We start from the raw sequence: 23,864 nt of genomic DNA, 5'->3' as shown, positions 1-23,864 counted from the left end.
TCTTGGGGCCTACTACATTTAGTTTAAAACATTCACATATCTAAGGGTAGCTGGTGCCACTGTCAACCCAAAGAAGCTCCCTAGATATCCTAGTGATAGACTTGTCTTGTTGGAGATTGCACAAAAGATTAAATATGCATATGATAGGGTCAAGAGATAATGAAGACCATGTTGGACATGGCCTTTGGTCATAGGATCGTATCAAGTGAAGCAGAAATAGGATATTCTATATTTTGAAAGGGAGTGGGAACAATATCCCCTTGAGGAGTACAATTCTCAAAGGCCTTGCTTTGATAATATTGGAAAAGTTGAGAGTCTAGTGGGCAGAGAATTTCACCATGAGGAGGCTATCAAAGATCATTGGATGAATGCAACAAATGACTATGATGTTAGTAATAGGGACTAGAGTAGGATGAGTTTGTATTTAGCTGAGAAGGCTTTTAAAATAAACATTCCTTATGAGATATTGCAGAAAGATTCTGGGGAGGTGTTGGACCTTTTGTTCAACACAGACAAAATTGGAGAGTGACCCATAATGAACATTGAGGTTGACAAAGAGGAGAGTGATGATATAAATCATAGGATGAGGCATGTCATTAGGATGACATAGGATTGGATCAAGAAACCATTCCAACTTGATCCAATACCTGACATAGTGATTTTTCATGCATAAGCTCCACTAGACAAAGGTAGAAGGAAGAAGGTTACTATTCCTACCTTTGCAGCCTAGTCACCAAAAAGACCAAAAATAGTATACCAACTAGATAGGCTAGTTGGATACTATCACCCTCTGGAGAGGAAAGAAAATGGAAAAAGAAATAGGAGCTCTCCTCAAAGGGCTGAAATAGAAGAAGGTGAAGTACAGGAACCTCCTCAATTGTAGGAAGAAGATGTGCAAGGATCAGAAGACACTAGGGCTTTTCAAGACCATCTAGACCCTTAATTGCCATTAGTTGCACCCAGCTAGATAGAAGAGGGTGAAACCCAAAAAGTCTCTCCTCCTCCACAGGCAGAACCAACATCCCCTTCCACCTCTAATAAACAAAAAGGATTAAAAACTTATAGCTTGGAACCTATTCCTAAGGGAGAAGATGAAGAAGAAGAAGAGGAAGGTGAGGAGGAGGATGTGCCCATAGAAAGAAGAATCTAGCTAGCTAGAGCCATGGAACAAGAAAGGAGAAGAAGTTCCATGGTGACACTACCATCATCCCTAGAGGAATCTTTGGGAGTAACTTCTTTGGAAAATGAGATAAACCAATGGGTGGATGAGTAGCGTAAAGAGGATAATGACATATTCAAGATGTCAGATTTTGATTTTATGCCCATAGGGATGGAGATGATTGGGGATAAGATTAGGGATACCCTGATAGGTGAACCCCAATAGGAGGACTGGATGCAAATACTACTAGAATCACAAGGTCCTCCCTCATCCCCACTACAAGTGACAGTGGTTGATAAAGGTTCTATTACTCCTTTGCCTCTAGGTTCCAAAGAAGAATAGGTTCAAAAGGAGCCTTGAAAAGAGGAGGAGCCACAATAAATGACAACTGATGAAGTGTCAAAAGAAGGGAAAATGGTTAAATACTCTCAACAAGCCTTGCAAGATATTGAGGTGGAAAGTAAAAGTTCCATAGAAATGAAGACCATAGAAGGAGAGCCTTTGCAAAGAGAAAGAACTCTGAGGAGGAGTGAAAAGGGAAACAAGGTAGCTGAACATACTCCATCCTCCCAAGCAAGGCCTTCAGTTGAGTGGATTCCAAGGTGACTATGGAAAGAAATGATGAGAAATATGAAACCATAATTCCATGTAGATGAAGAGGATATCAATGAATTGGCCGAGGTCTTGAATAAGCTTGAGTCCCCATCACATGAAGTAGGACCATTGGCATTCATCAATAGTTCTTGGGATCAAGATCTATTTGCTCAGGTGGCTATCCGTCCTCCTAATTCAGATGCAAAAATTTTAAGCCCACAAGATTACTAGATCAAAGAGGTCATGCTTGGGAGGCCCAAATTGGATATGACCATATTGATGGGGACCATGGGAATAAAAGAAGTTTTCAGAAGCATGGACTAGGAAAGGGTTGAACTTAGAACACTTCACAAGAAAAACAAAATCGTAAGAGGATCTCTAGCCCAAGTTGTTAGTCCCCTAGATCCTGATCACCCCTAGGAGACTCTAAATGGTGGACTCATAGAAGGAAGGGGTGTGCATTTGGACCCATTTTTTAAAGCTTGTCACCAATGGCAGGAAATTTTTGAAGAAAAAGGGTATTTTGATAATCGAAGGGAATTTGAAGTTACAACATGTTATGTAGGAGAATGTAAATAAGATAGTAGTTATTTTGAAGTAAGATTACAGCATAATGGATGAGGTAAGGTCCTACAGTAAAGATTTATAAGTTTTGCAAGCAATAAAAGGGAAAAGGTATAGGATTTGGTAGATGTGTATACAACAAAAGAGTTAGATTTGATTGATGATTGAATTGAGAAGATATCAGATAGTAATAAATTAATGGAAACATTACACACAAAGATCCAATAGCTCAAGGACCAAGCCTAAGAGTAAATTTTGGAGGCAGAGAGACATTATAGTGATGTGTGTTTAGAGATTTTTGAGGACGAGGAATGAGAGAAGTTAATGCCCATAGAGGTAGTAGTGGAGAAATTTGGGAAGATTTTTTAAGAAGCTACTAATGATGAGGACATTTGGTAGGCTTTTAGGATAGAGGAAGCCTTATCAGATTTGGATACCAAACTTGAGGATTTTGCTAAGACTCGAATTGAGGTAGACAAATATGGGTAGAAGGTCAAAGACATACATGAGGCTATAGATTTATTGGACATGGCAAAGATTACTCAGATTATAGGAAAATTCAAAGGCAAACATATATACATAGCTCTGGGATGAAGAGCAACAAAACCATAGATGCCTAAATTTCAATTTTGACACTCAGTAAAATTTTGAAATTTTGGACTATTTTGAGGTGCATAGATCTGTAGGTGCGCAGGTGTGCAAGTCCATTTTTTCAGAGGTGCACTGATAGTTAACTACCAGTCAAAAAATAGAGTTTTCCATGCATTGGAAATACATTCTGATAGCATTTTAACTCTAATAGATGCCTTGTGAAGGATCAACTTCCATTTTAGGAACTTCCAAACACTTCTACTTCAATTGAAGGCTTTCTTATTTTTTCTTCTCTCATAAATTCTTTGTTTTTGACATGTAAAGGCTCATTCATCTAATTAATGAATAAAAAATGGATGGAATCCTACTAAGCATTAGTTAGATTTTTAGTTTGTATATAATTAGTTTTTTTTTATTAAATTAAAAGAATTTTATTGCATAAAGATATCTCTCACTCTCAACAAAAATTGAGAAGATGATTTCTTATAAATACTCCATTGTAATATGTAATTGAGGCCACTATTATTTTACAATAAAATTATGCTTTTGGTTTTCACATTTTGAGTATAGTGATTCTTGCCTAAATGTGTCATTGTTTTGTAGATTTATGTTAATGGAAGTGTGATTGAGCGAAAAGCTTATTTCTTTATTTCTAGATGTTTGATTCATTAATTTTGGTGTTTGCTACAATTTTGACAAATTTTGTTGATGTGTCTAGCTTGAGAAGAAATTGTTGAATTGTACCTGCATAACTTTTCATATCACATGAGCACACTTTCTATGGCCTTCTGATTTGATGAAGAGTGAAACATCATATGATCACTCAGTTTCTCACTGATGATTACATTAGTGGAATCAAGGAATTTCTACTCCTTCTTTCATTAGTTACCCACTAATTTTTTTGAATTCTTAACTCCCAGACGTGTTGTTTTCCATAGCTTATGTCCATTAGGATTTCAATTTCATGTTATTTGCTTCAAAGTTTTGTTATTTTCTTTACTACCCCCCTTGTTAGAATAGGACTTCATTTTAGTTTCATTATTACATTGAATTCATAGAAATCATAAAAATACAAAAAACATGGTTCTCTTTTGCATGTTTTATTTTAAAGTAGCGAGCAGATTCTTCATCTTATCTGAAATCAAAATGAACCAGCAAAGGCATCCTTGTGAACAATAACATTTATCTTCAACTAAGAAAATTCTAGTAGGTCATGAGATCACTTGAAACCTTGGAGCTGATTAATGAGATCAGCTTTTCAAGAGAGGATTTTGCAACAATTCTTATCATTTAGCATCATGTATAGTGATAGCTCAACAACTTCAAGTGTCAAGTAACATAGATTAGACATACTTGTTTTTGATTGCACAAAAAATTATGTAAACCATTTTCAAGAAAACATAAGGTTAGATTTTGATTCATTAAAGCTAAGGACAAATCTATTTTGAAAATCCCTATGTGTTTGAATGCAACCAATGAAAAAATAGGATGGATTAAGTGGTGAAAAGAATGAATCTATGCTGTAGATTAATACCTAACCCTAAGTCACCAACATCTTTAAAAGGAAGATGAAGCTACAACAATTAGAATATGTTGAGAGAGTGAAAGAGATCATGATATAGGAGGTAACAAGGGATGAATGATTGAATTTTTTTATAGAGCATTCGAGGTGACTTAGTAGTGAGAGTGAATTCTAGAATTAGTTGGAGGAGAACAAAGAATAGAAGGATACAACAATTGTATATCGTATCAAAGAGGATCAAGAAGGAAACTAAATAGATTCAATCTTTAATTAGGAAACCAGAGCCAATCGCAAGATCTATGCTAAAACATCCTAACAGGTGATTTTAGTTAAATCTCCTAAGTAGATTAGTCCTAACAAGCCATACTAATTCCTTTAATAGGGTAACATTCTAAGTGGATTTTTTGAAGTCCTCTAGCAAGGTAGACTTCTAATAGGGTGTTGAAATCCTTTAACAAGGTGGGACTTAACATTCCTAGTAAGCCTTTCACAGGGTAGATCATGTTTCATGGTCAAACCATTGTAAGCTTAATTGGCTATACTTTATTGTTGGAGTAGTGAAGATTTGTGGGCGTCATCCCCACCCAAATTTTACCTTCTCTTTGGAGGGTTTTAGGGTAATCATATCTAGTGTTAAGTGTGTATGTTTTTGATTATATGATTACATGATTATATATTACATGCATCTAATGAATGGTAAAAGTTTTAATAGCTAAAGTTTGACTTCTAATTCACCCCCCCTCTTAGAAGTATGTGTTTTCCATTTGTAATTCCAAAAATTGTATCAGAGCTAAGTTCTTAGAAGAAGAATCTTTGTAGCTTAGAGGAGAGATCTTGAAACAAAAGTCTACAAATTGGGAATGACCATTAGAAATTAGGAGATTGAGATACATCTTATACTAAATCAACTGAATGAAGCTAAAGATGCTTTGAAGAGTTCCCTGAAAGGAAGGAAAGAGATTGCCATAGTAGAAAATGACACACAACACAAAGAGATTAATACCACAAAGCTATTTGTACATAGTAACTCTAGTGAATTTGATGCAGCAATTGTAAATCTAATGGAGAAAAATAGACCACAAGTTGGAGAAATCAAAAATCTCAAGTTGGAGTAGGAATCACAAGCTATACTGCTATGTGAGGTGATTGAACAAAAGAAGAAAGCTATAGAAGACAAGGCCATGATTGAAGAAGACAAAATAATTTTGGCAAATAGATTGGAAGAAAAGTCAATAGAGCTATCTAGGATCTCAAATATGAAATTGGATACGTTAAACCAAATGATGAATGCTCATCATGAGTTGAATGTCAAGGACATTGAGATAATAAATTGAATGACCTAAAAAGAGAAAAATAATTTGTTGAAAGATTCAACAAGCCAAATGAAGCCATCAAGTACTTTGAGCAATTACTAAAATCCCATAGATCCAATAGAGATACATCAGGATTGGGCTACACAAGCACTAAAGAAGGAGAGTCATCCAAAAAGTTGCTAAGAATTTAAAACCTACTTATCATCATTATGGAAAGAAAGGGCATAACTTTAATTTGTGCAGGAGAAAGAATAAAAATTAGAATTCTAAGCTTTAAAACATGGTCCATTGTCATAAGTGCAATAAACAAGGTCATCAGGCACATGAATATAGAACTAGAACCATGCATTCAACAAAATTTGAAGGATATTGCTACAACTATTAGAAGTATGGACATAGAGTCCTTAAATGCAAATCCAAGTCCACATGGTCATCAAGAAAGCCAAAAAAGGTAAGAAACCATGGAAATTATTATGACTAGGAATACAATAAAGGATATAGCTATCACTATTATCACGAATATGGAGAACCTAGGTGCCATTAAAAAAATAAAGAGTGCACAATGTAAGTTTGGAGCAATCTTGATTTGCATTTTTTTAATGTTCAAAACACATTCCCATATTTTAGCAAGATTAGTTAGAAGATAAATAGATCAAATGTAGTTCAAGTCAATGAGTATATTGACCAAATAGGAGATAACTTAGAAACTGTTATGACTAGCTATTTCAAAGACTTCAAGAAGTTTATGAAATAGAGGATGAGAATACTAGTTTCCTTGGTTGATCATTATTAAAATGACATATGCTTTCTTGTTGATATTGACTATACATATGTATAGGCTATTGTACCTAGGGTAAGATGGCTAAGACCCTTAGGCTATGAGATTCATGTTGATGAAGCATCAACTGCCATCACTACACTTCTTGCTAAAGAAGTTGATAAATCAGCTAAAATATTTGGAAACTATGATGCCATCAAGTCCAAAGTTGAGATGAAATTAAAGATTGTCTCTACATTAAAGAAGAAAGACAAATTGGTGAAGAAATTAAAGGCCAAATTTGGTGAAGGTAGAGGTGAAGAAGAGGATGAAGAGGAAGAATAGGAACAATCTCAAGAACCTCTTATATTAACCAAGGGATTGGGAGAAGATAAGGATTAAGAAGAGGTAGAAGGTGTTGAGGAAGTAGAGGAAGCACCAGTACAAGTAGAACATAAGAAGAGAGAGGCCAAGGCATAGCCTATGGAAAAGACAAAGGCAAAGAAGATTTCTTAGCCAAGCCTAGCAAAGCCAACAACACCAACAACCAAGGAAAGCACACTGGCCACCACACAAAAGGCCAAAAGAAAAGCCAAAGAAAAGGCCAAGGATACAAAACAAGAAGGCCTAGAGTAGAAGAAACAAAGAAGGAAATACATTGTAGAACCATAAACTGATGATGAGAGGACATAATCAGAGGATACATGCCAATTTAGAGTGGTAAGTCATCCACCAAAACTTAATCTTGAGAATATCTATGATAATGTTAGAAATAATGCAGATTTGTTTGGTTTGAAAAGTATTAAGTTTGAAAAAATTGGTAGAGAAGAGCATAATTTGATTGAAGAATCAATATATCAAATGATGTCTAAATTCAAGAACACCCCACTTGAACTAGATTACACTGTGCCAAAGGTGATCAACCCTTGATTCAAACAACTAAAGATACATCTACCAAGGTTGAAAAAAGTGTCAAAGAAGACATAGTTGAGCAGGGGTAGATTGCCAAAGAAGAGGAAAAGGAGCCAACAATAGAGCAAACATGACAGATAGATACATATGTACCTACAACACAACCATAAGGTGCAACACAAATCATTGTGATTGACCAAAGCAGATCTAAAGAGAGGAAGGTTACACCAAAGGAAAAGGAGCAAGAAGTTATTCAAGCATTGGTAACATTACCAACATCAAGAACTCCTACAAAATTCCTTTCAAATCTGAGCACAGAGGCTGTACCATTGCAAATTTGAGCACTAGGATCAAGCTCTACAAAAACTAACAAGGTAATTCACTATTGTGATGTAACTTTAGATGAAGAAATAGTGATAGCTCAGTTTGATTATACAACAATGACACTAGAAAAAATAAACATGTTTCAAAAAGCTTTAGAAAAGAAGGAACACCAAGAGATACTTAGAAATGAATTTAGGAAAAGGTAAGCATTACAAGACATCAAGGAAATATTCTTAGATCTATTCAGCATGCCTTCACCTGAAGAATCAAAGACTCTAATGGAACAACTACCAAAAAATGTCAAGAAGGTCTATAATAAAAATATTGACACAAGTGAAAAACTTATTGAGTGGTCAAAGAAGAAATTCTAGAGTAAAGTGAATGAGAAAATATCTAGTGATATAGCACTTACTCAAGTTGCACTAACCACAAAGGTTGAATATGTGAAGAAGGTTCTGGAGAATATTTCTCATTGTAAACTATATTGTTTGATCCAACACTCTTCATTTAAGAAACAAGACATAGTATTTTGAGTTGGGAGAGAAATCTCAATGTATTAGCTATGCAACTACCTCAAAACCCTTCTTAGAGTGAGAAGCATTTTCACACATTGCTTCAATCACAAAGTCAACTAGCTATGTTAATAATAGAAGAGGCTAATATAAGAGCTATGTTGACATAAATTTAAGCCTACCCCACCCCACATATGGAAATAATCCATAAAGAGCTAGGATATGTAGAAACTTTGTTAAAGAAAAATCCTCATCTTTCTACATTAGATGGACTAGTTCACCTAGTAGCTGAGCTGGCAATCCAACTCAAGTCACTAGATGTTGCATGTGACAACTAGGATGTAGATCTCAATAATATTATGGAAGTCCACAAATATTTTTTTAGAAAAATATACTCTAAGTGTATAAACCCTTTAACATAAGTGTTAAAAAAGGGGGAGAGAAAAAACAAGGAGATGAAAGAAAAAGGGGAGAGAAAGAAAAAGAGTAAGGGGGAGATAAACCAAAGGGGGAGAGCAAGATAGTAGGAAAAGGAAATAAGAAAAGTGGTAGATAAAGCTAGAAGAGAGCAATGAAAGGGGGATAAAAACTTGAAAGGGGGAGCAAATAGAACAAACAAAGGAGAAAGAAAGAACATAATAGAATAGAAGCAGAGCATATCAGATGATAAAGCATTAGTTGCAAATACATTGAAGGTGAAGAATATCAGTTAGTAGAGACAAACCTACTCAAAATGGAGAACAGGATTTCGATACAAAATAGGAACATTAACTCAGGGGGATTTATAAGCTTTGAGGTATATAGGTTATTGCAAAATTTGGAAAATTTTGAAGTTTTGTATATAAGGTTAGTTGTGAATATGTTATACTCGAGAAGATTAGACTGATTATGTATAGTTAAGTGTTTTTGACACTCATGTCAAATGAGGAGATTGTTGATCTTAGATTGGTTTTGAAAATTAAGTGTCAACACACTTAAGGCATTTACTTAGTTTATGTCAAACTAGTAATGCATGCCGAGTATAATATGTAAATACAAGATTAAGTCTAGTTGCAATGAGTGTCGAGTCACTCATGTGCTGAGTCACTCAAGTGTCGAGTAGATAGACCATGTCAAGTGATTCAGGTGCCAACATAATAGAATATTCCAAGTAGTTCAAGTATTGAGTCAAACAAAATTATAGTATGTGTCGATCACCAATAACTTTAAGTGGCAAGTAACACAGATTGGAGATACTTGTTTGTGAATGTACAAACAACTATGTAAACCATTTTCAAGCTGACATAAGGTTAGATTTTGATTATTTAAAGATAAGGATGAATCTATTTTTAAAATCCCTATGTGTTTGCATGTACCCAATCAAAAAATAAGAAGGATTAACCATCAAAAACTATGAATTTCAACCGTAGATTCATACCTAACCCTAAGCCACCAAAGTCTTTATAAGGAAGATGAAGACCCAACAATTAGAATAAGTTGAGAGAGTGAAAGAGATCATGATATAGGAGGTAACAAGGGGTGAATGATCAAAATTTTTTATAGAGCATTCAAGGTGACTTAGCAGTGAGAGTGAATTGCAAAATCAGTTGGAGGAGAACAAAGAATAGAAGGATACAACAATTGTATATCAGATCAAAGAGGATCAAGAAGGACACTATATGTATTTGATCTTTAATCAAACAACTAGAGCCCATCATAAGATCTATTCTGAAACATCCTAATAGGTGATTTTAGTTAAATCTCCTAGGTGGAGTAGTCTTAATAGGCTATAATAAATCCTTTAACAGGGTGACATTCCAAGTGGATGTTCTAAAGTCCTTTAGCCAGGCACACTTCTAATAGGGTGTTGAAATCCTCTAACAAGGTGGGACTTAATAGTCCTTGTAAGCCTTTAACATGATAGGCCTTCCACAAGGAAGATCATGTTGCATGGTCAAACCATTGTAACCTTAATTGGCTACAGTTTATTTCTGTAGTAGTGAAGATTTGTGGGTGTCATCCCCACCCCAATTTTACCTTCTCTTTGGAGGGTCTCTAGGTAATCATATCTAGTCTTAAGTGTGTGTTTTTTATTATATGCTTACATGATTTAGATGTATGTGTTTTACCTATTATTTTCAATTCATATATTACATGTATCTAATGAATGGTGAAAGTTTTAATAGCTAAAGTTTGAACTTCTAATTCACCCCACCTCTCAGAAGTATATGTTTTCCATTTGTAATTCCAATAGTACCCATATAAAAGGATAAATAATATGGATCATAAAAACCTTATATTATTAAAATCCATCACAATCCCTAGTGAGTAAGATGAATTAGGAAGCAAAATATGTGCAATTAGGAGAGATTAACTTTTTGGTAGATAGACTATGTTAATGGGAAGTGTAATCTAAAGCGTTATATAACTCCCTTGGACTAATTATTTACACAAGATTATTAAAAAGGATACTCATACTTTATATTCAATTTAAGAATGGAAACCTAAAGCTTCTATTCAAGAAATTGAGAACTTTTAACCTTTATGGCTAAATATGTTGCAATAATCTATAGGAACTTGATGAGCTCAATATAAATAAGACTTGTGCTCTACACATAAAAAATTACAATATAATTTCTTAGAGAAGGGAGCTCAAAATGTATGCTTGAATTTAATAAGTAATATGTTTCATGATTATTTTTTAAGATGGTTTATGTGGTAGTTCCTTATGGGTTAGGTAAGATCAAGAGACCTACTTCTTGGGGTAAAGAAAATTTATCTTACCATTATTTTCCTTATAAACACTCTTATTATTGGAGTTACCTATAGATGGTATATAATTCTTGTGTTGATAGTGTTATTTCCTAAGATCCCATGTTTGTTGGCTCTAAAAATATTGTTTCTCCAATTTTTTCTATTGGTTCTAACCCTTATATTTCTTTGATTTCTCCTATTGGTGGGGTTATTTATCATTGTATGGCCTCTCCATATTTTTTTCTAGATCTAATGGTGATTTTTATTTGATCGATCTTGGGTTTACTAGTACTTCTAGTATTTTTTTGGTTGTCCCTATTAGATATAAGTTTATTGTAGCTATATTGATAGTCGAATTGGCTCCTACAAGACAATATTATAGTAGGGTTATCTCTATTGGTGTCTCTTGTATGGTTTTGGCTAATTACACTGGGTCTACTCCTACTTCACCTACTTTAATACTTTATTTGGCTTTATCTAGTTTTATTCAACTTGTTGTCTCTAAGATTTTCTCTATCCCTAGCTTTGGTATAATATTCCTAAGAGATTCACTAGTTTCATACGATGTAGTTTCTAAGGATAAAGAGGAAAAAACTAAAACAATAGATAAATATTCTAAGAGGTAGTTTCCTTCCTTCAATATGACATTTTTTTCTCATCCAAAGTGAATAAAACAAAAAATTAATGTGTCTCTTTTGTTCTTCTCTTATTTAGAGTTGTTGGAGTCTACCATGAAAACCCATAGGGAAGGCTTGTTCTTTACTTGTCTTCTTTTTTGGCTTCCAATTTTTCCTTCTTTTGTAGTGGTACTTTTTTGCATTATCCCTTTTTGGCTACATTTTTCAAGTAAAGCTTTGGAAGATATGTAATGTAACTACAAATTATCAATATACAGATAAATAAAAAGGCATCTTATAGGCATGTTACACACATCGACATAGTAACGATACATTATACCTTCCACATAAAGTACCTCCTACTTCCAACATAAATATTCTTGCACCAACTAGTCAAACTAATGACTTAATCAAAAACTTATTTATTTAAAGTAAGAATAAAGATTGAGCTGATTTCTTTAGTAAATTATACATTGAATATTGTTTGTAGAGAACTTGACAAATCATAATGGAATGAAATAACCTTTTATATGATCTTTCATCTTGACTAGCTATTGTATAATTCTTTTTAGCTAAGACTTAAGTATCTTATATTATAGCTATTTAGGGCTATTGTTTGATTTATAAGATTTCTCAAATTTCATTTTTTAACATGAATTTAGAAATTAATTTATGATTTATCATAGAAACAAAAGATAATCATACATTTTTATAATAAGAATAATACAATTATCATTAATTAGCAATGGGTGACAGAGAGCTTTAGAAGAGATCCACATGATATATAACCTATAGAGTAAGCTATTTCCTTTTTCATTCAAGAGTGATGGATCACATTGGTGGTTTATAAGTAGAATGCTCCCATATCTTCAATATATTACATGTATAGTCTTTTGAGCCTGCTTCAATAGAGGTTATGGTCTCCCATATCTTGTAATAGATATTATAGTGGTGCCTAGATTTTTATAGTATCATTTTAATAGAGCTTCTCTATTATGATTTGGTTCAAGTGTTTGGGATATCATTGATGGAATGATTTTGTGCTTGGTTCAATTCATTTTTTGGGCCTATATATTTTCTTCCTTGGATGAAGCCTCTTTTGAGGTCATTATGTTAGAGGGATTTTTTTAACTGAGTCTTTATTTCTCATGGCCTTTTCTTATAGGTTCATGAATTTTTCACCTATAACTTGTATAATTTTCATCTGGTTGGCTATAATAAATGTTTGAATTTTGTTTAGAGAAATCCCTCTATATATAGCCTAAAATAGTTTTTAGATTCTCTTTGGTATGAGGATTCACTTGGTTGGTACTTTCTTCATAGATGGACAAATTTATTTTTTTCTTATTGAAATATTTACTCCAATTTATCCTATTCATCTTGTATAGTGTGGGTGGAGGATTTATGTTTTTTATTTTATATTATTGTAGCTTCTCTAGTTTTCTCTGAAGTTTATATTTTTCTATTGTCTGTGAGGAAAAATATCAATTTCCCATCTTTTTCTTGGTTTGGATTGATTCCTATAGAGTCCCTTATGTAGGAATCAATTTTTTCCCACCTTATGTTTATTGGTAAATCTTTGCAGCATTTTTTTTTTCTATATCTTTGGATCTTTTAAAGTGTCATTTTATTTGCTAATTGTAATTTTGAGGCTAGTTTTTAGTTTCTTCAATTTCCTCCCTTCTTTCCCTCTCATTAAGATTGAGTCCTTCCCTATGGAGGCAGGGAGGTTTCTTGCATTGTTTATCTAGGTTTTTCTTCTCTTTAGTTATTTGTTCTTCTTCTACATTTTGTACTCATGCTGGAGAGTATTAAATGTAGGCAAATAATTTCCTTCTAATAATAGGCCAATGTTCATTATTATATCTAGTAGCTCCCCTCTTTTTTCTCTATAATGCGGTGGGTATTGTAGACACCTAAAAACCTTTAGAAAATAAAGTATTTTTATTTTCTGAAAAAGTCCTGATGACATCATCATTTATTAATTAATTATTTAATTAATTAATTAATTAATTTTTATGCCATTAAATCCCTTTATCTTAATTAAAAATATTTAAATTAAGGAATCCCTCCCAAAAATGTTTAAATCTTATTTAAACATTATTTCCTTATTTATTAATTATTTAATTAATAAATTGACCAAAAAACCCAAAATAAATAAAAAATTTATTTTTTGCCCAAAACTTGGCCAATTTCCTTATGACCAATAATCTCTTCCAAAATCTTCTAATCCTTCTTTAATTTCGATTAAAGGCTAATCCCATCATTTCCTACCCCTAATCCCAACTCAAAATATTTAATTAAGATTAAATATTAATCCTCATCTTTATTAAAAAAGTTTTAATAAATATCTCCTCAACCCAAACCCTTGAAATAAATAAAACTTTATTTATTTCCTAAAAATCTAATTTATCCTCATCCTAAGAAGTTCTAGACTCTTCTAGAAAGTCTTCATCCTCATCCTAGGAAATTCTAGACTATTCTAGAAAGTCTTTATCCTCATCCAAAGTCTAGACTCTTCTAGAAGATTTCTTTAAACCTAATCCTAATCCCCTCCTAACCTTGTCACATTCCCTAAACATGGGTTAAGACTTACTAACCCAAGCCAAAGTTAACAAATATCTCCTCCTTCACCCACCCTCATTAAATGCCATCCACTTGCCTATCCCTAAGCTAATCCTAAACCATCCTAATCCATCCTCTAATAATTTGCACAAGCCTAAACAAGCTTAAAACCTTCCTAATCAAGTCCAAGTCAAAATTTCTCTCATCACCCTCAAAATATCTCAACCATAAAACTTTATGAAGTCCACTAGGCCATAAATGACTCTTCCAAGCCCTTTTATTGCTCTTACAAGTCATTATGAGGGTCTTTATGAAGATTTTATCCCTTGAGCCTCCTTTGTTGACTCATCCTTCCCCTTTCCTCCATTCTCTCACCATGTGACATGTGTCACTCCCTGATTGGTTGTAAGGAAGCACAATCCATGTGCTCTCCTCTCATGCAATCTGAGCCTTCTATAAGCTTTTTCACATCCTTGCATCCTAGCCCTTGATCCCTCAAGCCCTTTGCCTATTTAAGGAATCCTCTCCCAATTCATTTTAACACAATCCATGAAGTAAAGTCATAATGCCATTTTGAGAAGCCATTTTACATCAAAACCATACACTCACATCCAAATTCCAACTCCATTTGAAGCCCTTTTTGAAGCATAAGCTTGAGCAGACATCCTATCTATTTAGAAAAAGCCACTCAACAAGAGAGCTTCTCATTGAGAGAGTCCATTAATGGCTCTAATAATTATTGTCACTTAGCAAGCACTAAAATGTCAACTGTAACTTGGTAAATACTGAACATGCATATCTTAAGTTATTAGGTGGGATTGACTTTAACTAACTTAGTTGCATACACTTACAAAAAATAGGATGAACACAATAGACACCAAGATTTAATCTGAAAACTGAATTTGGGAAACCATCAATTGCAACTAGTTATTATTTTTCACTCTTCTAAAGTGAACCCTGTTAGGAGAAAACCCCATTAAAGGTTAAAAAACATAATTTTAGGTGTGAACCTATTAAAGGATTTAATAACCCTATTAGGAGTTTCCTTATTAGAGGTCTTTTGATAGTTCAATCTAGAAATGCCACTTTGTTAGAGGATTTACAACTAGTTGTTAAGACAAAACTATTAAGAGATTTGTTTCACTACTACAATGGTTAGAGAGTTACAATGTCTTGATCTGATTACTAATGCAACTAACTCTCTTTTTTTATTTCAAATCTCAAATTTGGCTTCAATACTCAATTCTTCTTGATCAAATAAATCTTTGTAGCCCAATAGGGATATTATGCTTATCCTTCCAATTCACTTCTTGTAAGCATATTCTTATATTCCACACATTCTTGCTCATTGAATACCCAACTTGACCATATACTTATATCATATACATTGTCAAGTCATCTTGAATAAAACATACAATAATTACTATTCATCCCTTTAGTCACCTAGAACTAACAAACTAATTTGTTAATAAGAAGATCCTTTGTCAGCTGATGCTACTTGGTGGAAAATAACTCTAAGAAGATTTTTTTGTGTAGCCAAATAAGCTTGGTTAATGATGAATCCTAAACTTATTCCTTTGGTAGGTAAGTGAGCTCAGTTAACACTCATTTCTTGACAACTTTCCTTTGTCACCTAACTGAACTTGATAGACATTGTCTTCTAAACATGGTTTACATTGAAATTCTTCATAGATACTAGAAATTGTCTTTATCGCCTAATTGACCTCAATAGACATTAACCAGTTAAGATATGATATTTTGTGTAACATCAAAAAAAAATACAATTGATCAATTATTTTCAACAGTCTCACTCTTTGGCCTTGATGCAAACATAATATGTCCTACAACAATAAAATTTTATAATTCTCATCTATGAGAAGCCCCTCTATCAATGTGAGATCCCTTTAACATAAATCTCTCCCTCTAGAATGATTTTTCTTCTTCTTTGACTTCAATATCTCAGCAAGCTTAGACATCTCATGCATAAATTCTTCTTCTCTTTTATATCTCAATAATTCTCGCTCTATCATACAAATTTTCAATAGTGTCATAGCAATACACATTCTCTCCCTCTTTGACATCTTATGCCAAAGACAATATTCAGTGAATTTTAATGTACCTAATATACATATTCATATTTATTCTACCACATCAACTTGATAATCTTCAAAATAATTAGCTGATGCATTAGTAAAACTCTATTTAGTTAGCTTCAAATAGGGGAATGAGCCCTTGCTTAGCTCTTAGACACAAGAATGCATCCTTAGTTAAAGGCTTGGTGAATATGTCTACAATTTGTTCTTTTGTATTCACATATTCTAATCTCACTTCTTTGTCTTGCACCAATTCTCTCAAACAATGATAGTTTATTGCAATGTACTTGGTTTTAGGTACACATTACAAGATTCTTTGATATAATAATTGTATTGGTGTTATCAGAGAAGATTACAATGATATCCTTGATTTCCTCCTTCATACCTACCAATAGTTGCTTGAACCAAACAATATTGTAACAATTTACTATTGTTGCAACATAATCCACCTCTATTGTAGATTGACAAATGAAATTATGCTTCTTTCTTGTCTAAGACATTAAACTCTTTCCAAGAAAGAATGCTCCACCATTGGTGCTCTTCTTGTTATCAAAAATTCCTACCCAATCTGCATCAGTGAAGGCTTTCAAATCAAATTTGCATCCTTTCTTATACCATAATCCATAATCTTCAGTGCACTTAAGATACCTCATGATTCATTTTATGGCCATCATATGATTTTCTCTTGGATTAGCTGAAAATATTGCCACCATACCAACTACTAGAGCAATATTAGGTTTTCTATGCATTACATACTGAAGTTTTCCAATAATGGATCTATATGTAGTCTCATCTACCTCCTTGGAATCATCATTTTGGAAATCTTATGTCTAGTAGAACTAGGTATTCCAACTAGTCTTGAATCTTCCATTCTAAATTTCTTCAGTATCTCCTTAACATACTTACATTTAGTAATGTAGATGCTATCATTCTTTTGTTGAATCTGCAAGCCAACAAAGAATTTAATCTCTCACAACATTGACATCTCAAATTCCTTACTCATTTGTTCTAAAAATAAATTCCATAAGTCATAATAACCAATAACTAATGTATCATCCACAAATATTCCTACCAATAATATCTTCTTGTCTCATCCTTCTTTGATGTATAGATTATTGTTGTCATTTTTCCTTTGAAAACAAATCTTTATGAAATAACTATGCAATCTTTCATACCATGCTTTGGGGGCTTATTTGAGACCATATAATTCTTTGTGTAGTTTACAAACCATATCCTTTTTGCTATGATCTACAAAACCTTTAGGTTTCTCAATGTATACTTCCTCTTCTAGAATTCCATTCAAGAATGTTTATTTCACATCCATCTAGTACACTTTGAATCCTTTATGTGTATCATAAGAAAGTAGAGTCCTAGCACCTTCTTATTTGGCTATAGGAGAAAAAATTTCACTAGTTAATGCCTTCTTCTTGAAAATAACCTTGCATACTAACCTTGCTTTGTTCCTTGAAACTTCTCCATCTCCATTTAGCTTATTTTTGAATACCCATTTTGTGCCAATCAAATTCTTATCCTTAGATCTAGGAACAAGTGTCCAATTTTCATTCCTCTCTATTTGTTCAATCTCTTCACTTAGAGCTTCAATCCAACTTTCATTATGGAAAGCATCTTTAATAGTTCTAGACTCAAATTCAATAAGAAAACATGTACCTTTCAATTTATTCCTTGATATTGTACCTTCTAAATTATCTCCAATGATTTTCTTAGTGCATGATGCCTTCCAAAATATCTTGCAAGTACTTATGGAGGCTTATTTGAGACCATATAATGCTTTGTGTAGTTTACAAACCATATCCTTTTTGCTAGGAATGACAAAACCTTTAGGTTTCTCAATGTGGACTTCATCTTCTAGAATTCCATTCAAGAATTTTTATTTCACATCTATCTAATATACTTTGAATCCTTTATGTGTAGCATAAGGAAGTAGAGTCCTAGCACCTTTTTATTTTGCAATAGGAGAAAAAATTTCACTAGTTAATACCTTCTTCTTGAAAATAACCTTGCATACTAACCTTGCCTTGTTCCTTGAAACTTCTCCATTTGCATTTAGCCTATTTCTGAATACCCATTTTGTGCCAATCACATTCTTATCCTTAGGTCTACGAACAAGTGTCCAATTTTTGTTCCTTTCTATTTTTTCAATCTCTTCACTTAGAGATACAATCCAACTTTCATTATGGAAACCATCTTTAATAGTTCTACACTCAAATTCAATAAGAAAACATGTACCTTTCAATTTATTCCTTGATATTTTACCTTCTAACTTATCTCCAATGATTTTCTCAAGTGCATGATGTCTTCCAACATATCTTGCAAGTACCTCTAGGGGCTTGAGACCATATAATGCTTTGTATGGTTTACAAACCATACCCTTTTTGCTAGGATCTAAAAGACCTTTAGGTTTCTCAATGTAGACTTCCTCTTCTAGAATTCCATTCAAGAATGTTTATTTCACATCAATCTGATACACTTTGAATCCTTTATGTGTAGCATAAGAAAGTAGAGTCCTAGCACCTTCTTATTTGGCAAAAGGAGAAAAAATTTCACTAGTTAATACCTTCTTCTTGAAAATAACCTTGCATACTAACCTTGCTTTTTTCCATGAAACTTCTCCATCTTCATTTAGCTTATTTCTGAAACCCATTTTCTGCCAATTACATTCTTATCCTTAGGCCTAGGAATAAGTGTCCAAATTTTGTTCCTCTCTATTTTTTCAATCTCTTCACTTAGAGCTTCAATCGAACTTTCAATATGGAAAGCATATTTAATAGTTCTAGGCTCAAATTCAGTAAGAAAACATGTATTTTTCAATTTATTCCTTGATCTTATACCTTCTAAGTTATCTCCAATGATTTTCTCAATTGCATGATGTCTTCCAACATATCTTTCAAGTACCTCTAGGGGCTTGTTTGAGACCATATAATGCTTTGTGTAGTTTACAAATCATATCCTTTTTGCTAGGATCTACAACACCTTTAGGTTTCTCAATGTAAACTTCCTCTTCTAGAATTCCATTCAAGAATTTTTATTTCACATCCATCTGATATAATTTGAATCCTTTATGTGTAGCATATAAGAGTAGAGTAATAGCACCTTCTTAGTTTGCAATAGGAGAAACTTTTTCACTAGTTATTACCTTCTTCTTGAAAATAACCTCGCATACTAAACTTTCTTTGTTCCTTGAAACTTCTCCATCTTCATTTAGCTTATTTTTGAATACCCATTTTGTGCTAATCACATTCTTATCCTTACGTCTATCAACAAGTGTCCAATTTTTGTCCCTCTCTATCTATTCAATCTCTTCACTTAGATCTTCAATCCCACTTTCATTATGAAAAGCATCTCTAATAGTTCTAGGTTTAAATTTAGTAAGAAAACATGTCCCTTTCAATTTATTCCTTGATATTATACCTTCTAATTTATCTCCAATGATTTTCTAAAGTGCATGATGCTTTCCAACATATCTTGCAAGTACTAGTACTTTGGATTTAAAACTTGTTCCACTTGGTTCACCATGCTCAAAGTGATTTTTAGATTTATGCTCAGGTCCCTCTATCTATAACTTAGGTCCTTTTGACTATGACTTAGGTTGCAATGGTTGCAACTCAAGCCCTTGACACTATGACTCGATCCTTTAGACTATGACTCAAGTTGCACTGGCTGCAACTCGAGTTGAATTGCAGATTTTGGGGACTTGAGAGGTGAAGTCTATTGAATTACAATTGAGTTTGATTGAACATTTAGTAATGTATTAGCTTCAAAGTAAAAAAAAAAAAATCTTTTATAGTTTTAAGGTTATTTTCTACTCTCTTCTTCACTCTTTTCTGCAAACTAATCAATCTTTAAATGTGTACTTTCTATGATTTTACAAGTGGTTAGATTCAAACATTTGTATTCTTTTCTTCTTATGGAGTATCCTAGGAATATGCCTTCATCACTTTTGACATCAAATTTACCTTTCCTAGTATCCTTCAAGATATAACATTTTCTACAAAATACTTTGAAGTAACTTACATTAGGTTTTTAGCCATACCATAGTTCATAAAGAGTTTGATTTAAGTCTTTCCTCATTTATACAATGTTGAAGGTGCACTAATGTACTGATTACTTCTTTTTATTATTTGATTGCAATATTATTCTCTATCATCGAGGTTCTTGTGTAATCCATGATAGATCTGTTCCTTCTTTTTGCTATTCCATTCTTTTGAGATGTACCAGGGGCTAATACTTTTCTCTTGATTCCTCTATCACTATAGAATTCATTGAATTCATTTAAGATGACTTCACCTCCTCTATCAAACTTTAAACACTTTAGTTTCTTTCCTATTTCTTTCTCAAATCTAGCTAGATAACACTTAAACTTTTGAAAAGCTTCAAACTTATCTTTCAAATACATTACTATCATCATTCTTGAATAATCATCAAAAAATAAAATTAAATACTTATCTCCACTATAGCTATCTATGCAAATAGGTCAACCAAGGTCTATATGAACCACCTCCAAGACTTCTTCAGAATGATAGTTCTTACTTTTGAAACTAGTCTTTCCCATCTTTCCAATTTGATAATTTTTGCACATGTCCATAGTAGGTTTCCTCAAACTTATGAAGTTCTATGTGCATTATTACTATTATGGATCATTTCCTCAAATTTATGAAGTTCTATGGACATTATTACTATTATGGATCATTGTTTTCAATTCTGACATTTCCACCATCATAGTGTTCCCTATGTGTAAACTTAGTCTTATATCTAGTCATATGATGAGAACATCCAAAATCTATAATCCATGTATCATTCTTACTAACATGAGAACTAAGTTCCATCTTATCATCTTCATCATTATATTCATCTTTTATAGAAACATAAACAATTTCATCATCATCACTACTATCTGAATATTTAGCAATGCATCAAGACTTCTTACCTTTATCCTTGTAGTATTTTTTGCTTTTGAAATCCTTCATTCCTTTGTACTTTCTATTCTTCTTTTCTTCTCTTCCTTCTTTTTTTGAACACCTTGCAACAATGTGACCAACTTCTTCACAAGAAAAATAGATTAGAGGAATTTTACCTTTGTACTTTCCTTTTCCTTTGGGATATCTTCTTGCAACTAGGGCTTCAATGGCTTCAAGATCACTATAAAAAAATTCTTCACTTTTAGATTGTTTGGCTTCAGACTTTTCACCTTTCCTTTTGAGTGAAAGCTTAAATTGAAATTCAAACTCAATGCTATTAGAGTTAGGAACATAATTATCATAGTTATCCAACTCAAAGGCTATCAATCTTCCTATTAGTGGATCCAAACTTATGTCATTCTTGAGATTAAATATCTTTTCTTGAATAGCTAAAACTCTTATTGAATAGATAGGAAGAAGTGTTCTAAGTAACTTTCTGACCACTATGACATTATCAATTATCCCTCCTAGGGCTCTAATTGCACTAACACTTTCTTTGATTCTTTCACTATATTTTGCAATGTTTGCATCCTCTATCATCTTCATTTGATCAAACTGAACTATTAAGATTTCTACCTTAACTCTCCTCACATTTTAATCTCCTTCATAGATATCTTTCATCTTGATCCACATTTCATGAGCAGTAGCACAATCTTTGACTTCATCAAATTCAACATAATTGAGAGAAGAAGAAAAGTCAATCATCCTTATATTATGATTCTTCTTTTTAGAAATTTCTTCCACAGTCAAGGTTCTAGTAGGTGCCATAGAAACATTGTCCAAATGCTTTAGCTCTAAGTCATTGATGGTTTCTAAATGCACATTCATGAATTCATTCCATGCTTTGAAGTTATCTTTGTTCAGCTTGGGAATATCACTTCCATAAGTCATCTTGATCTTTAGCTTAGGTCCTTGAAACCTTCTCTACAAGCATGAAAAGCTCTAATACCAATTCCTATAAATATAAGAGGAATAACTGAGATGGGATGGGTGAATCAATTACTACAAAAATAAATCCCAAATCCCTTAGATATCAATACAAATTAAAACCAAAACTTTGTTGAAACAAGTTTACTATTGTAACTTGGTTAGCATAGAAGCACTCAGTTAACTCTAACAATTACTATCACTTGGCAGGCACTGAAATATAATTTGTAGCTCAATAACTATTCAACATGAATATCTTAAGATATTAAGTGTGATTAACCTTAATTAACTTATTTTCATACATATAAAGAAAATAACATGAACACAATAAACACCAAGATTTAACATGGAAGCCCAATTTGGGAAAACCACCAATTGTAACTAGTTACTATTTTTTACTCTTCTAAAGTGAGTCTTATTAGGAGCCAGCCCTATTAAAGGTCATAAAACACATTGTTCGGTGTGACTCCATTAAAGAATTTAATCACCCTATTAGAAGTGGCCTTGTTAGAGGTCTTTAGACACTTCAATCTAGAAATGTCACCTTGTTAGAGGATTTACAAATAGCTACTAAGCTAGTTTTGTTAAGAGATTTGATTCACATATATAATGGTTAGAGAGTAATAATGACTTGACCTAATTGCTGATACGACTATCTTTGTTGATTTCAGATCTCAATTATGACTTGAATAATTGATTCTTCTTGATCAGATAAATCTTTGTAGCCCAAAGAGGATATTATGTTCATCATTCCAATTCACTTCTTCTAAGCATCTTCTTTTCTTCCACACATTCTCACTCATTCAATCCTCAAATTTACCTTATATCATATACATTATCAAGTTAGCTTGAATACAACTTACAATAATTAATACTCATCCCTTCAATTGGCTAGAACCAACTAACTAATTCATTAAACTCAATATGCCAAAATAAGAAAATCCTTTGTTAGACGACCCTACTAGGAAGTGTAGACACCTAAAAATCCTTTAAAAAATAAAGTATTTTTATTTTCTGAAAAAGTCCCTAATGACATCATCATTTATTAATTAATTAATTTATTTATTTTTATGCCATTAAATTCCTTTATCTTAATTAAAAATATTTAATTAAGGAATCCCTCCCAAAAATGTTTAAATCTTATTTAAACATTATTTCCTTATTAATTAATTAATTAATTAATTAATTGACAAAAATTCCTAAAATAAATAATTTATTTTTTCTTTTCCCAAAACTTGGCCAATTTCCTTAAGACCACTAACCTCTTCCAAAATCTTCTAATCCTTCTTTAATTTCGATTAAAGGCTAATCCCATCATTTCCTATCCCTAATCCTAACTCAAAATATTTAATTACGATTAAATATTAATCCTCATGTTTATTAAAAATGTTTTAATAAATATCTCCTCAACCCAAACCCTTGAAATAAATAAAACTTTATTTATTTTCTTAAAAACCTTTTTTATCCTCATCCTAGGAAGTTCTAGACTCTTCTAGAAGGTCTTCATCCTCATCCAAAGCCTAGACTCTTCTAGAAGATGTCAATCCTTATCTTTGACCCTAATCCTAATCCCCTCCTAACCTTGTCACATTCCCTAAACATGGGTTAAGACTTGCTAACCCAAGCCAAAGTTAACAAATATCTCCTCCTTCACCCACCCTCATTTATTGCCATCCACTTGCCTATCCCTAAGCTAATCCTAAAC

Source organism: Cupressus sempervirens, chromosome 3, assembly GCF_028749045.1.
Source record: "Cupressus sempervirens isolate cs-2001-9-10 chromosome 3, ASM2874904v1, whole genome shotgun sequence".
NCBI lineage: Eukaryota > Viridiplantae > Streptophyta > Pinopsida > Cupressales > Cupressaceae > Cupressus > Cupressus sempervirens.
The sequence above is the reverse complement of the archived record's forward strand: the minus strand, read 5'-3'. Positions refer to the sequence as shown.